This window comes from Dermacentor variabilis, unplaced genomic scaffold, assembly GCF_050947875.1.
Source record: "Dermacentor variabilis isolate Ectoservices unplaced genomic scaffold, ASM5094787v1 scaffold_24, whole genome shotgun sequence".
Classification (NCBI taxonomy): domain Eukaryota; kingdom Metazoa; phylum Arthropoda; class Arachnida; order Ixodida; family Ixodidae; genus Dermacentor; species Dermacentor variabilis.
In genome coordinates this window covers 1,486,828-1,504,508 of record NW_027460412.1, presented here as the reverse complement: position 1 = coordinate 1,504,508, position 17,681 = coordinate 1,486,828, and positions in this window count along the sequence as shown.

The window sequence follows — 17,681 nt, the reverse complement described above, 5'->3', positions numbered from 1 at the left end:
AAGCGCACCTGTGCTTCCCTTGACTTTGAGTGCCTTCTCTCCCTGGATAGGGAACGATGCCTGGATCTGGTGCGACTCCTGGAGCGTGAGTGCTCCCTGTCCTCGGGGCGATGGTTGGGCGCCAGCTGTTGCGCTTCCGACTGCACTCTTGTTGACGACCGAGTCCTGTTGCGCTCTCTTCGACGAAGTCGTACGACGTAAGGGATTTGAAATCTTTGCTTACAAAACTTGTCGCCGGTAGGGTGATCGCCTTCACAAAATTTAGACTTAGGTACACACACATGTTCATCTCCTGGGTTGCGAGTTCCATATCCCCTGCACTGAACAAAGTCAGGTGTTGGACACACATCAGAGCGGTGCCCGACCCTTCCGCAAGTGAAGCAGACGTCGAATTGCGTCCTGTAGAGGTAGCATCTCACTAGTGTGGATCCGTACCTGACAAAATTGGGCACTTTGAGTCCATCGAAAAGTACGATGACCGATCCCGACTTCTTGATGCGCTTGGCAGCCAGCGCAAGCGGGTTCAATGCATGCACGATGTTTCTTGTTATGATAGCTCGCGAGTCTCTGATGTCCACTCTTCGGATGACGCCTTTGCATGTGGCATGTGGTGCCGCTTCGTATGCATTTGCCTCGTATTACGCTTCCATAATCTTGAAAGTCTGGATTCTAACGTATTTCGCAGCATGTTCGGGATTAGGTGTGCTGACTACGATGATATTTTGAATGAAGTTCGGGCAGACAACATCTTCACGGGTCTCCTCTTCCGTTAGGCCGGACGCCTCGATGACTGCGGAACCAATCGTGATGGTGCTCACCTTGTTCAAATTGAGTCCTCCTCGAGGTCGTATAATGATCTTTCTGTGCTCCTCGGGCAGTTGAGGCATCCTCGAAGCTTTGATAATCCGATTCTTGACCATTCCACCAACGGCGGTTCCCTTGACTCCATGCCCTCGCTGATTACGTGGCAATGTGCTGTCCTCATCCGCAGCCTTTGTGCTAGCTCGTGATCTTCGGCCAGCCACTACTTGCCAGCCGTAGTCGTCCTGACCATTGTTTCCTTCATTTCCAGTAAAATCCTCATCTTCCATGTTTGTATCCGCCATGGCTGCGGTCAGGTGGGCTTACTAGGCCCAGCAAAGGCCCTACTCCTTACTAAGGAGCAGAAAACGTTCCGTAAGATTGTGAAAAAACAAGCCCCACCTCGAATCTTGGTGTCAGTAGATTCGCCGTCGCTTCGGGGATCCAATGGTATGCTTTTTTCCGTTGCACTCTCAAAACTGACGAGCGGAGCATGGAAAAAGAAACGGAGCCGATGCTTCCACGTCTGCACTGCTCGGCGCTTACAGTGGGAACATTTAAATTCAACACGCCCAAGAAAAGCAAAGGCCGTCATTTCTGCCGGGAAGGTGTTGTTGACTTTCTTTTTCGATCGTCAGGGGCTATTATTGACTGAATTCGCTAAGCCTGGAGAAACTATCAATCGTTTCCGATATTGTGAAACGTCAGATCGGCTGCGTTCGCAATCAAGAACAAACAATGTGGCAAATTGAGGAATGGTGACATCTTGCTTCACGATAATGCCCGTCCCCACGTCGCTGATACGGTCAATAAAAAACTGGCAACGTTCAAGTGGGAAACACTGCAACATCCTCCATACAGCCCAGACCTGTCTCCTTGCGACTTCCACTTTTCGGAGCATTTGAAAAAAAAGAAAAGCTCAAGTGAACCAGATTCTTGTCGCACAATGACGGGAAAAAGTCAGTTCCAGACTTTTTGAAGCAGCAACCAAAAGAGTTTTATGGGACGGGAATCACGCGAGTCGTTAGTCAGTGGGACAAGTGTCTAAATGCTCATGGAGACTACTTTTAAATAAAGTACCCCGTTTGTCATATATTCGCATTGGATCACTTTCATTTGACTCGCCCTCGTATATTTTGCGGAACTCCTTCTTTTTATATGTTGCTCTCTGTTGCGACTTTTTTGCAATTTCGGAGCAATTACTCAAAATACACGACCAGTAACCGCTGCTCCTACGCAATGCATTCTAACAAAGGACAGCGTCATTGAAATCTTTCCCTGGTCATTGCATGTGTACAAAAATGCAAGCAATGCTCTTGAATAACAGAGAGATGCAAATGAAAGAAAGGCAGGGAGGCTAACAAAGTTTTATTAAAATATTTCTCCTCAACTTGCTCATTTCGTGGCCAGCGGCATGCACTGCTTTGCTGGTTTCAAACTGATATAATTCTAAAGTTCGTGTGATATTTGCTGTACTCATTAAATATACCAAAAACATGGAAGCACTGATATCAGTTATTTCGGGCACAATATTTTAGACATACGAGTATATTGTTCTATAAAATTTAGATATTTTATTTGTGTTGACAGTGCGTAGCGTTCAAGAATTCGTTTGCAGCGTGTTTGTCAATGGCAACGCAGTTATTAATAATGTTTAATGTATTTGATCCCTCCACAATTTCTGTAAGGAGGAGGCCGAGCTGCAAAGTGAGCCCCCCCCCCCCGAACGAAGTTTCTGGCTACGCCACTGCCGCACTGTTCATGTTTTATACGATAAGTAGAGAAAGAAGGCTACAAGGAAGCAATCGAGAGTATAATCTGCCGTAAAGATTATGCGGAAAGGGTTTTGAGCAACGAGTACCGTGTTTAATGTATGCGGACTATATTATACTGTGGTGCTGTGAGAAACTAACAATCCACCGTACCGAGAATAGTTTGTTAAAAATGCATTTGCTACTTGACCTCTTTTAAGTAATTGATAGTGATTCGTTCTCATGCATAGTATGTATTTAGTAATATTTATGTAGTATGCATTTTGTTGTATTTTATAGTTTTTTACAGTGATTTTGATGATAGTGCCGCTTGCTAGGTTCCCTCCTTAGCGTTGTTTCATTTTTTATTCTTCGTCTATCTTTTGTTCCTCTTTTCCCTCTTTTGGATGACGAAGAGTTCCTCACACTTTGTTTGCCCCCGCCTTATGTGATGCCTCCGGGCCTCTAAGGCTTTAATAAATGAGATGAAATGAAACACCCAGGCTCCAACTGCACAATCTATCGTCGACGTTGTCCGGGACGAACTGAGGAAGGTCATACGCGATCCAGAGCGTGAGGCACAGCCGATGCGGCGCACCCCAACGTACGCCGACGTACTCAGGCAACCCGCGGTACACAGTAGTGAAGCAGTTGCGACAACCGTTCCCTACCCGCCGACAGTACGCAGTGCATCTCGTCTGCTGGAACCACCGGCTGCCTACCCGCCTTCAGCACGTAGTGCACCTCGTTTTGTGGAACAAAGGCCCCGAAAAAGTGACGTCTGGCGTGACCACGAGCGCAGGCCTCTGTGTTTTCACTGGGGAGAAGCGGGTCACCTGTATAGTTTCTGCCCGTACCGTCAGGCTGTATTAAGGGGTTTTCCTATAAGTGCATTATGCCCCCGGAACGGGGAACGGCCAGCGGAGATCGAAGAATACTTGTCCACGCGCCACAGCCCCATTACTTCTCGCCAACATCCCCCACGGTCACTCTCGCCCATGCGCTACCGATCGCCTAGCCCACGCGCGACTCCAAGATTGCCTAGGCGTCGTTCACCAAGCCCACACCAGGAAAAGTGAAGCAAACGACCTGCGGAGGTGAGGTCGCTGATAATCAGAGTTACGAAGATGCTCCAACGCGGTTCCAGTGCGATGACGACGTAATTCCAGTAAACAGGTGCATGAACGAGACGATTACGTCAGATTTGCGGTTGGTAATAGACGGGTGCGAGCTGAATGCCTTAGTCGACACCGGCGCTGATTATTCGGTAATAAGCTTCAAGATGGCGAAGCACCTGAAAAAAGTTGTGACGAAGTGGACTGGTCCGCAGATACGCATGGCAGGCGGTCATCTTATTACGCCCCTTGGCCGAGGCACGACTTACGATAAAAGGCTTCACTTAAATTTCTGACTTTATGCACTCCCAGAATGTTCACGGGAACTTATATTGGGAATGGTTTTTCTACAAGCTAACGGCGCGATAATTAAACTACGTAGGTCCAGTGTGTCTTTCTCGACAAAACAATCTATACCTGTGGAAGAATCGGAGGGGCGACGTCTCGCTGCACTGCGCGTTGTTGATGATGTAACTGTGCCGCCACGCTGCAGTATAATGGTTCTTGTGGAGAATGAAATATTTTACGACCGCGAAGGCATAGCGGATGGAAACATAGAGCTCCTTTTCAACAAAAGTATTTGCGTGGCTCGGGGTCTTGGAACGACAGAAAGCTGAGCTAGTTGGTAAGGATTCATTATGCAAAAAAAGGTGAGGCGTGCAGACAGGACACAAGAGTAGAGAAGTGGACAACACGGACGCCGACTATCAACTGAAGGGAGCACTGAAGCGAAAAAAGAAAGAAGACACAAAACTCATCTTAAGCGATGGCCGTGCGAATGTCGCACTTACGGATTTCGGAAATGAATTCCAACACATTGCACACGGAACAGCTATTGCCTATTCCCACGACTTCTGTGTAGCGACTGAATTATGCAGCCTGTGAACTGCCCTGCCAGGAACCTGCAGTGCCGACAGATCAATAACCGTCAATCCGAGACTCCCGGAAACCCAAAAGAAACAGATATATGCCCTGATAAAAGATTTTTCTGACTGCTTCTCCACTTCCTCTAAGGTACGGCGCACGTCTGTTGCAAAGCACAGAATCATAACAAGACCGGTATGCCAGCACCCGTATCGAGTTTCATCAAAAGAAAGGGAGGTCATCAAGAAGCAAGTAGAGGAGATGCTTTCAGATTACGTTATTCAGCCTTACAGCAGTCTGTGGGCGTCTCCAGTAGTGCTCGCTAAGAAAAAAGATAACAAACTTCGATTCTGCGTCGACTACCGTAAATTGAACAGCGTAACTAAGCGGGATGTATACGCGTATCGACGATACGTTAGATCGGCTCCGATGTGCAAAGTTTTTCTCCTCCCTGGATCTCAAGAGTCGATATTGGTAAATAGAGGTGGATGAGCGGGACCGTGAAAAGACAGCATTCGCAACCCCTAATGGCCTCTACGAATTTAAAGCGCTTCCATTCGGCCTCTGTTCCGCGCCTGCAACGTTCCAGCGAATGATGGACACTGTGCTCGCGCGATTGAAATGGCAGTCGTGCTTAGTGTATTTGGATGATGTGGTCGTATTTTCCACCACATTTGATCAACATTTAGAGTGCCTGAGACTAGTACTAGGAGCTATTCGCGCAGCAGACTTCACAATTAAGCCGTGAAAATGTCAATTCCGCTTCGATGAACTTCGGCTTCTCGGACACGTCATCAGTGCTAAAGGCGTTCGGCCAGATCCCGAAAAGACAGAAACTGTTGCGAGGTTCCCGACATCCACAGACAAAACGTTTTCACAGACGTTTTCTGGGTTTCTGCGCATACTACGGAAGATTTGTTGAAATGTTTTCAAAGATTGCTGAGCTTCTTACAATACTAACAAGAAAAGATCAACCTTTTATGTGGGAAAACGAACAACAAAACGCATTTGACGAGTTAAGGAAATGCCTGCAAGCTTCTCCAATCCTTTCCCATTTTGATGAGACAGCCCACACTGAAGCTCATACCTATGCGAGTAACGTCGGCCTCGGTGCCATACTAGTACAGTGGAAGAACGGCCAGGAGAAAGTAATAGCTTATGCCAGCTGTAAGCTCTCGAAAGCAGAGGCAAACTACTCAGCAACCGAGAAAGACTGTATTGCAGTCATTTCGGCAATATGTCAATTTCGGCCCTACCTCTATGGTTATTCAGAGCAGTCAGTGATCACCATTCGCTTTGCTGGCTGGCGAATCTCAAGGATCCATCCGGACTACAAGCAAGACGGAGCCTTTGTCTTCGGTAGTATGATATTACTGTCGTATACCGATCCGGGAGAAAACACAGCGATGCCGACGGCTTGAGCTGGAGGTATTGCAAGGAACCGGGCCATGGCCATGACCATGGCCGGTCTGTGTATGGTAGAAAAGCTGGAAAAGGGGTTCCTTTGAAACTTCGCGTAACAGAATTATGTTTTCTCTTATAGTCAAGATTAGTCAAGTGCGCCTACGTGCTGTCTCGTGTCCCCCTTCTTCGTGTGTTGTTTTATTCGGCGCCGTCTTTGTAATCATGCTTAACCAACTAGCCCGCCAACACATGCTCAGTTATAGTCAAATTATAATCCCAGAGCTATGATGTCTGTAGGTCGTGTGTAAGTCGTAGTTAACGTTTTTTCCATGTATTTTTGCTTGAGAAGTTCAATTAGTTGAGTAAATTCCTTGCCTCATATGGAGGGCCTGGGTATGGGTGGTTCGAAAATATTTTTTGGCGAAACGACGTTCCACGCCGGACGCCGACGCCGGATTTTCGGTGATACGGGTTCCTCAACGCTAGCGCGTTAAAAACCGACGCACTTGACCCGCTGATCAGACTTTCCAGGATCGCCGACTGTGTTCGCTGCTGTCGTTGTGCTTTGAGTGTAGTCTGTTTTTCTTGGTACAGATTCTTCCAATAAACGGTTAGTTTCGCCATTTACAGTTTTGCTACAGCATTACTGACCATCAGTACCACGTCATATCGGTGGAGGTGCTTTGCGTTCATATACCGGACGCCCCCAACAAGCCGTGATCCAAGACCGAACTGCGAAGACAACAACAACGTCGCCAAGGACCAGCGAGATAGCCGCAGGCAGCAAGGACTGGCCCGGGAGCACAGATTTTTGCCTGAACAGACCAGGAAGATCGTGGCCAAGTCAACAACCACGATGGCAGCCCATGGAGGGTCCTTTAAGTTTGCAAGCCGACACCAGGCGTGGTGATCGTTTACGGCTTTAAGGGGCCTACCATAAAGCTCAGGGCAACATTTCATGGCATCCCGAATGATGGCAAGGCATTCCTTTTCCGTCGTAGAATATTTGGCTTCCGCTTTCGGCTGAACAAGGCCCTCGGCGACATACTTGCAATGTATGTGGGGCACATCACCGCTCGGAACTTGGTCATGATTTCGCCCCTTCTTACGCAGGCTTTTATTCTGCTCTGCATCACCTCACCGCCTTCCTGCTTCAACTATCCTGTTGGATTCTTAGATTTCATCGACTTACCTTGGAACCCTTCTGTCGCCGCCCACGAATAACTTGAAACTTGCCTACCACCGCCGTTCCAGCCGCTTGTTAAGTATGACGCCTGGCAACCTGGCGGAACTATCAGCGCGGGAGATACGCATCGACCAGAAAAGACGCATCTGCTCTGGAGCCACTTGGGGCGCATCACCGCTCGGAACTTGGTCATGATTTCGCCCCTTCTTACGCAGGTTAGTTACTTGCCGTCCTCGGCATCGTTCCGTTCAAATGACCCGTTCTAGCTCGCGGTGACGTGCCCTCCTGAAATGCTTGATTGTTGTCGCCGAATGCTTCGCCTGTCATGTTTCCACTACTTTAATGCATTCCTTGTTTTTTTTGTGCTCGTTCAGTCAGGTGATATTGAACTTAACCCTGGGCCCCCTGTGTCATTAGAGTCTATTTCTGAAGCCTTCGCTCGTCTCGAACAATCTCATGCCACAATAATTGCCGAGTTGTCAGCTATTCGTGGTGCGCAGTCAAACATAGAAGAAACTGTCAATCGTCTGTCGCTGCGTGTCGATGATATGGAAAGAAATATTGGGAATGTTCAATCGAGTAGCCCCTGCCCACACAATAACACAAGCCAGAACAGTACTAAGCTCTCTTTTGAAATCAAACAGCGCGCCGAAAAATGTGATGACGCGGAGAACCGCCTCCGCAGGTCGAACATTATCTTTTTTGGTATTTCGGATGTAAAAGAAGAAACGTGGGCGCGATCTGAAGAACGTGTCGTTTCCTTCTGTCGCGAGAAACTTCGTGTGTCACTTGATCCTGCTGACATTGAGCGCGCGCACCGAATGGGTCGTTACACGGAAGCAAAGAAACGCCCCATTATTGTAAAATTTGCGCGTTTCAAAACCAAATCATTAATACTTCATGTCAGCTTCATCTCAGTCATTAAGCTTCATCTCAGCTTAAAAATTCAGGGTATACTGTTCGCGAAGATTATTCAGCCCGTGTCAGATTGGCCCGGGAAAAAACTTTTTGCGTATGCTCAGCAAACTAACCCTGCGTTCAAGATACGTTTCAACAAACTTGTTATTGGTAGCAAGCAATACGTCTACAATGACACAACCGATACTGTAACAGAGCTATTGTCATCATAGCCATCACCACCACCCGCTTTCCGCCCACTACGTGCCAATCCTCATCAAACATCATTAGCTAACAGAAATGTGCGGGCTTCAAAGAACAGGACTCTAATATTGACAAATATCCGCAGTTACCTCCCAAAGAAAGAAGCAGTAGGGTCCCCTCTTGAAGATAGTTCCGCGGACATTGCTATTTTTACCGAGTCTTGGCTAACTCCAGATATCGACGACACAGAACTTCTTTCCGAAACGAAATCTTTTATTGCTTACAGGCTCGACAGATCGGGAAGAAGGAGTGGTGGCGTCCTTGTTCTCTCGAAATCAGAATTGCATACATCCCCCGTCCATGTTAGTTCCTCTCACAAGATACTTTGCGTTAAACGGCTCTTCCTAGCTGTACAAACATTATCGTTGCTTGTTATCGGCCTCCTAATTCCGACTCCTCCTTTCTTACCGACCTTCACTCCGTCCTACTTGATCTGCACTCTCGGTTTGTCCATGCGAACTTCCCACTTTGTGGAGACTTTAAATTTCACGATATCGACTGGGAAACACTGTCAGCACCTTCCGGTCCATCGAACAAATTCATTGACTTAGTCTTCACGTTTAACTTCACCTAGAAAGTTAAAGTGCCTACTCGTGGCGACAACATTCTCGATCTTGTTCTCGCTTCCAAACCTGAGTTAATTCAGTCATTAACAAGCATCACTGGTCTGAGCGATCACGAGGCGCTTGTGTTCAATTTTTCCGTTCCCATCCTCACAAAGCAACGCTCCATAAAATACATTCGCGACTACAATAAAGCAGATTTTCGCCCTATTAACCGTGAGTTAAAAACTTTTTCCACCTTTTCCAGCAGGCCGCACCCACTAGATCAGTAGAACTAAACTGGTTGCTCTACAAGAATAAAATCTTATCCCTTGTCGAAACCTATGTCCCCCTTGTCTGCATACGTGGTGACTGTAACAAGCCCTGGTATAGCAACGCCTTGCGACAGTTGGCAAACAAAAAGAAGCGCCTCTATCGTGCTGCCAAGCACACAAATTCTGTAAAGAAACGGGAAACGTACAGCAAGTGCCTACAAGAATACATTAGCACACTACGACGTTCTAAAAAGAAATTTTTTCACGATGACCTTTTTTATTTCCCCAGTTTCAGTTTCAGTTTATTGAGCGTTTGAAATTTTTTACAGAAGTAACTCTAGGAGGTCCCATAGTCAAAGACTGAGGAGGGACCTTCAACAAAAAATACATAGAAAAAGTTTACTTAAAGCGGTTAACAACAGCAGTAGCAATCCTAGGGACAATCCTAGCAATCCTTGAAAACAATATGCGCGTTAACCCCCACAAATTCTGGAATCTGGTCACCCCGTGCAAAAGCCGTACTCAAAACATTTCTTTGGTTAACCATGATGGCTTACATGTCCCTGATATTGAGCGCTCAGATGTCATGAATTCATATTTTTCCTCCGTGTTCCCCCACGAACTTGCACTTCGTATTCCCGCAATACCTGCCACTAGTCTTTCCCAAATGCCACCAGTTTTTATAACCCATGAAGGTATCGCTAAACTCATCGACAACCTTAAGTTGTCAAGCGCTCCTGGGCCAGACAACATAACTGCCAAAATATTGAAGGGCACCGTGAGCATTTCTAGCTGTATTTTGCAAATTATTTTTCAGCAGTCTGTTTCAAACGGCGAAATACCACATGATTGGAAAACTAGTAAAATAACCCCAGTATTTAAGGCAGGCAATTGATCCGATCCTTCTAATTACCGCCCAATTTCATTAACATCTATTCTATGCAAGCTACTGGAGCATATTTTATATTCGCAGATCGCATCACACCTCGACAATAACGCTTTCCTTTATGAAAAACAGCACGGTTTTAGATCAGGCCATTCTTGCGAGTCCCAGTTTTTCGAATTCACCACAGACCTTCACTTAAACTTAGATTCCTCTTTTCAAACTGACGTCATTTACCTAGACTTGTCCAAAGCCTTCGATCGCGTTCCACATCGGCGTTTAATGGCAAAACTGTCCTGCCTCCACTTTAACCCTTTAATCTTGTCATGGATTGACTGCTTTCTCCGCGAACGCTCATAATATACAGTAATAGGGAACCACAGATCGCAAAATACTACAGTCATCTCTGGTGTCCCCTAGGGATCGGTGCTGGGACCACTCCTTTTTCTTACATCTATAAATGATCCTGCTAATGCCATATCATCTTGTATCAGCCTCTTCGCAGACGATTGTGTCCTTTACCGCCGCATATATACTCCCGATGATCAGACTCTGCTTCAACGCGACTTAAATCTCATAGAAACCTGGTGTGCGTCATGGCTTATGCAACTGAACATTTTTTTTTATTTCCAAATGTAAGTTCATGCATGTATCAAGAAAGCGAAATAACCTCAGCTATCCGTATTCATTAAATTCTACACCACTCTCTGAAACAGAATCATACAGGTATCTTGGAATCATCGTGAAAAACGAACTAACATGGTCTGCGCAGATTGCAAAACTTTGTACAGATGCTTCTAAGTTGCTTGGGTTTATCAGACGATCCCTCGCTTTTTCACCCCGTTCTGTCCGTCAACTCGCCTACGTAACATTCATCCGATCGAAACTCGAATATGCCTCGGCGATCTGGAATCCCCATCAGAACTATCTAATCGATCAGCTTGAAGCCATCCAAAATCGCGCGGCCCGTTTTATCACATCGCAGTATGACAGACGACACAGTATAACTCTTATCAAGGCATCCCTTTATCTTCAACCCCTGGCACATCGGCGTAAAATTTCACAGCTTTGCCTATTTCACAATATGTACTATACCTTCCCACAGCTAAGAAATTCTGTATTACACCCGCCGCTTCGCACCTCACGCCGTCTTTTCAACTCTAAGTTTGCAGCGCATACATGGCTCCACAAACTCATTTAATAAATCTTTTTTACCTAGCTCCATTACATTGTGGAATGACTTACCCGATTCCATAGTTACTGAAACAGAACCTAATAAATTCAGGCACTTATTAACAGCACATTTCAAGGGCTGAGTTATTTTGCCGTGTTTTTGAATGTGTATGCGTGTTTTGGTTTGTTTCCAAGTTGTTCTTGAGCCGCTGTGTCTATCTTAGTGTTGATGCTTCTGATAATGTTAATGTTCAACATGAACCCTGCACTTTGTATTGCTTTTTTGTTGTTACCGACCATTGTATGTGTAACGACTGCTCCCCCACCCCCCCTTTATGTAATGCCCTAAGCCAAGGGCCTTTAAGGGTAAATAAATGATGATGATGATGATGATGATGATGTATGTCGACGCAGAGCACAAGACGTGGAATGCCATCCTGCCGTGCGTAAGCTTCGTTTACAACAGGCGCTGCAAGAAACAATGCAGATCGCGCCGCTCACGCCATGCTGCCGCATGTCACCGACGAAGAGAATGTCGACGTCGCAGAATATCTCCAGGGCACCGAAGAAGCCAGACAGGTCACCCGCCTGCGCATGAAGAACCAGCAGAGGATCGACGCCGCTACGTGGATTACTATACTGGCGACGGTGTTTGGGTCTGGACTGCAAAACTCCGACGAGGACTTAGCGAGAAAATGTTACGACACTATTTCGGACCCTGCAAGATCAGCCGACGCATTGGGACACTGCACGATGAGGTCGTTCAAGACGCCATTTTGCAATCACAGCGTCTGCGCGCACGACCTGCAGAAGTCGTCCGCGTCGTACATCTTAGCCTGTCTGCGTTCACTGACGAACTTGGGGTCATTCTTCGTTGTTGTTTTGTTTTCGTTATTATGCATGGTTTTGTTTTGACTTTCGTGTTTGTAGCATCGGGACGATGCTCCTTAAGGGGGAGGTATTGACACGTGTACTTGTTTATCTTTCTCGGCTGACCGCTTTTCACCGACTAACAAATGTTATCGCTCAGCGCAGGACGCGGCCGCATGTATCGGAAGTTTCTCGAATGTTATTGATGGCGCTATCCGTTGCCTGTTGTCATCGAACCTTCTGTAATATTATTGTAATATGACATGCGGGCACCAGCGATTACTCCGGAACATTCGATGGCTCATGTATGAAAGCCGACGCGCTTGACCCGCTGATCAGATTTTCGATCATCGACGACTATGCTTGCCTCTTTCGTTGTGCTTTGAGTGTAGCCTGTTTCTCTAGGCACAGGTTCGTCAAGTAAGGAGTTAGTTTCGCCATTTAGTTTTGCTGCTGTGTTACTGACCGTCACTACTACGTGACACTAAAGTAATTTAAAATTTGAGACATACACAAATATCTTTCTATATTGACCTCCGTACTCCCTCCGTAATAAGACTGCCTTAACTTGCATGATACAATGTAATTTAGAACACAGAAATGCAAATAACACCGATATAAATCTTGTTTTCAGTGCGATGGTCATGCACATGTCATCTAGCACGCAAGAACATCAACGAGCTGTGTTAGTAACGTAAACTTCATACTAAGCCAGGTACACGCCACAATCTCACGATAGCCGCCAATCAGACTAAAACTGGAGCGTATGTCTGTGACCGGGCAACTGGAGACCCGAAGCCACTCTGCTTCTCCACCACTCGCGCTGCACGGCTGCGCCACTCGTTTCAAGAAGCACAGTGCACAAAGCACAGATTTCGCGTTGAACAGCGCGCGGTCGGCGCAATCAGCGCTACGTGGCCTAAAGGATGCAGCACCTCCCTCGAACTTCGTCAAACAATTGCACATAGTTACGTAAAGGACGGACACGGCGACGCCCAAGCTCTGGTTCGCTAACTCCATTGCCGAGGCGCTACGTCACTTGAATATTTTGATCATCAGCACCCCTAAATTCTTCAGAAATACGGGTCCCACATCACAAGAGTTCACCGAGACCAACAGCCACCTTGCGACACCACCACTACAGCACGAAATTTTGCCAAGAACAACTGAACCCACTGCTGAGACAACACACAACCGGATGCAACCAGCACTGCGCAACGCTCGGCGATCGTACGCCACACATCCCACGCGCCTTCTGAAGTGTCCCTAAACGATTCTGTCCCGAGGACTTGCGCTCGGCAAGATCGCTGCCTCGCGGCGTCTCCACGATTGCCATGACTACAAGTGTTACTTTCAGCAGTGCGCATCGTGCGCAGTGTTTTCTTGCTTTCTGAAATTTTTTTAACGTAACATACACCACATTAAACTTAGCTTCTCTCCGATTTTTCAAAGCAGCGGAAGTCATGAGACCCGCCATTGCGAGCCGTGCCACGCGCCGCTGTACTCATTAGCAATTACAAAGTCGCGTGCTGGAAGTGGTCTGCATATCCGGCCCGGGTAGGCGCATCCTGCTCAAACGGCCGCAACAGGAAAGGTGGCAGAATTTCTTACCGAGCCGCGCACTCGTCCGGCGGGCCCCGTGCCTACGCTGCTCGAGTTCTTATACGCAGGTTCTCCAAATACTCTTTCTTTCTTATTTTCCACTCGAGCTCCCGAGTAATAGTAGTCTTAGTAGTAAGCTTTAGTGAGAGAAAAAAAATAATATTGTGCGATGAACTTGGCCCCTCCGTCCAGAGGCCCACTGGTCACCTGCACCAATGCGAAGTTGATGTAGGCAGCCAGGATAGCTTCGTCGTAATGTGTGGTGGCTGCAGTCAGCCACTCAGCTGAAGGGGCTAGGGTGAGGATGGATCCATTGGGAATTGTTGGGAATCGCTGCCCGGAATGCCACAGTAAGTGCAGAATGTTTAGCTGACCGCCCCAGATTCAACAATGCGGTGGAGGCTCTGTTACTTGCGCAGACTCTAAGAAAAAAAGGACTAAAAGGGGTAGGGAGGTTAGTCCTTTTGGGGACTAACTGATTTGCCACAACCATTGGTCCTTTTGGGGATTACCTGACATGGGAGGAACTGTTGCTCCTCATGCGCTCACTCCTTCGGGGACTAACAGTTGCCCTTTTCCGATGCTCCTCAAGGGGGTAAGGGTGATTTTTTCCGATGCTCCGCAAATCTGGAACTAATGAAATTAGGCATTTATACCCTGATAAAAAATTACTGAGCTTAAAAAAAGAAATAAAATGTGCCTCAAAGTAAGATTCGAACTCAGGTCCTCTGGCTCAGGAGTCAGGTAACTCTACTTCGCCACGGTGGTCTTCTTTTTCTTTATTTCCACAATAGTCATCACTCCATTCTTTGGTCCTGCGGTGTCCACGTAAAGGTGTTAGGGTGCTCGTCCCATTTCTTCTGCATGGCTTCCCCTCTTGCTTTTCTCCTTTCGATGTTATATGCGGGATGCATGTTCCGCGGAATGAGGTACACGTTGATGCGTCTCCTCACATCACGTGGTACCTCTTCCCTTTGGTCTATCGTATAGGGCAGATTAATATGGATCTTTCCGAGCAGATCTCTACCTGCTTTTGTGAGTGCCAGCCTATTGAGTTGTGACAGGCATAGTGCTTCGCACATCTCTTTGAGGGTATTATGTACTCCTAGAGCCATGAGCTTTGCCGTTGGCGTGGAGTTTGGTAGCCCCAGTGCCGTCTTGTAGGCTTTCCTGATCAGTGTCTCCAACTTATCAATTTCCGACCTTGGAGAGGTTAAGGAATGCCGTCCCGTAGATTATCCGCGAGTTCACGAAAGCTTGCACTAAGCGGATGGCGTCCCTTTCCTTCATGCCATAGTGCTTATTTCTGATACAATGTATCATCCGTAGGATTTGCACGGTGGATTTTGTAAGCTTCTTCATAGTGGTGGTGTTCTGTCACCCCTGCGGGATATACAGCCCTAGGATCTTGATGTCCGTGGGTTTCGGTACTCAGTGGTTGTCTATATACACCGTGCTGTTCTGCGCCAGGGATGTTCTCGGGTTCTTCAGGATGAGCAACTCGAACTTTTCCGGCGCACACTGGAGGCCTCTCTCCCTGACGTAACGGTCCACCGTTCCGCTGCTGCTTGAAGACACTCCTCGATCGCGGCGTCCCTCCCCGAGTTGCACCAGAGAGTGATATCCACATACAATGTGCGTTTGATACCCGGGATTTTGGAGAGAAGGCCTGGGAGATCTTTCATAGCCAAATTGAACAAAAGGGGTGACAGTACCGCCCCTTGCGGAGTTCCTCTCGGGCCTAGATTGATGGGATCTGATTTTATTCCACCAAAGTTTATAGTGGCTTGCCTTGCTGATAAGAAGTTTTTGATATAATTGTAGGTTCTCGCACCACAGTTGGTGTCAGCGAGGCTTTGCAGAATATTTTATGCAGAACGTTATCAAACGCTCCTTTCAAATCAAGTGCCGGGATGTGTCTGTGACTTGGGAGGCATCTCAAGGAGGTCTTTGTAAAGGTACAAGAGGGCGCCCAGCGTCGATAGGTGAGCGCAAAAACCGAATTAAGTGTTAGGTAGGAGGTAGTTCTCTTCTAAGTATCTACTGAGTCTCGTGTTGATGACCCGCTCTATGAGCTTCCCCAAACAGAAGGTCAGCGATATCAGTCTTAGATTACCCAGTTTAAGGGGTTTGTTCGGCTTAGGAATGAACCGAACCTCGGCCGTCTTCCAGGATATTGGTAGCGTTCCTGTAGCCCAATGCTCCTCGTTGAAGCATTCCACCAGCAAGGTGATAATGTCATCGCGGAGGTTAAATAAGAGCTTGGCTCTTATTTGATCCGGACCTGGAGCTGCATTTTTTCTCATGGCCGCGATTTCTGCTTTGATTTCTTATTTTGTGAGTGGGATGCTCAGCTTGGCATTCGGCAGCCCAAAATACTCCGGTTGTTCCACGATTTGGGCCATGCACATATACCTGGGATGGTGTACAATCCGTACGCGGGATGGTGTGTACAATCTTCGTGAGCCTTTCTTCAGTGGCCGAATTGCTGCTGCAGGGGTCGATTAGGACACGCAGAAGCTTCCAAGTCTTTGACACACCTAGCTTCCCCTGAATACCATCGCAGAGCGTATTCCAGTTTGTCTGGCCAAGGATATGGCGTAGGATTCTGCATTTTTGTTTATCTCCTCTATTCTTTTCTTGAGTTTGTGCTTAAGCCGTTGTCGTCGCCATCTCTTTGTCAATGAGCGTCTTGCTTCCCATAAATGTAGAAGGTGCGGATCAACCGCTGGGCATTCTTCTGTGGTGCAGACGTTTTTCGTAAAGGCTTTCAAAGTTTGCACCTCACCCTTAACCCATTCCTCTAGGTCTGTAATAGGGTTTGTAGTAGATGCCTGGGCCTGTCTCCACTTGTCCCAGTTCGTAATTCTTGCGATACCTATTTTGCGTTTGCACGCGTTTGCGCTTATCTCCAGAGAGAGGATGAAGTGATCGCTTCCCAGGTTCTGTTCGGTATTCCTCCAAATGGCGCTGTTTATGTTCCTGGTGAACGTCAGGTCCGGTCACGTATCTCTACTAACACTGTTTCCCAGACTTGTAGGGTAAGTGGGATCGGTGAGGATCGATAGCCCTTCTTGCGTCACTACTTCTCCCGGTTTTCTACCTTTTGGTGCCTTCAGGATCGATGGTGAACTGCGCATCGATGAAAACATCCAACCCCACTTACGCAGAGGAAGGAGCTATTGCATTAGCTATAGCATCTAACCCCAACGCCGCTGTGCTCACTGATTCCCAGAACGCCTGTCGCAACTTCAATAATGGATTGATTCACAGGTCAAGGCTGTCATTGCTGATTAAGCATCCACCCAGCCAAGCCTCAGTCATCTGGTTTCCCGGTCACCTGGAACCACCAGGAGGAAACGAAGCCGCTCGCAGGTATGCCCGAGCTCTTCTATACCGGGCATCTCCCCCTGATAACCTTGAAGGGTGCCGCGACCTAGCTACTTTAGCAGTGTATGCTGACAATCTCGCACCATACAGGACAGCCAGGAAGGAGTAGCTAACACCACATAAATCCCTCAATAAGTTAGAAGAGAACACCCTCAGAATACTACAAACCAATACATACCCAACGCCAGCTAAGTTACACCAGTGGTACCCTACACTATACTCTCCGCAATGCCCACACTGTGGAGAGGTAGCTAACCTCTACCACATGGTGTGGGCATGCCAATTTAATCCCATAGCTGAACCCATTCCAAATCCCTCAGAAGAGCAGTGGTAGGCTATTCTGCTCAGCGATGATCCTGACCGTCGGCATTGGCTGGTGGGGAGGGCCAGTGCAGCAGCAATCACCAGTGGACTACCGGACTAGGCGGCCCACCCACGAGCTCTACGAATATTCAGCAAATAAAGATGTTTTCAATCAATCAATCAATCAATCAATCATTCTTTATTTCCAGCTCGGCTAGAAGCCTCAATAGAGTTTGTGATCCCAGATCCCACTCGTTTTATATGTGTTAAAGGGTCAAGCATTGACACCACAGCTTCATCAGTCATTCGTCTTGTGCTTGTCACGAACCTTCAAAATCATTTCCACAAAATATTTATACAC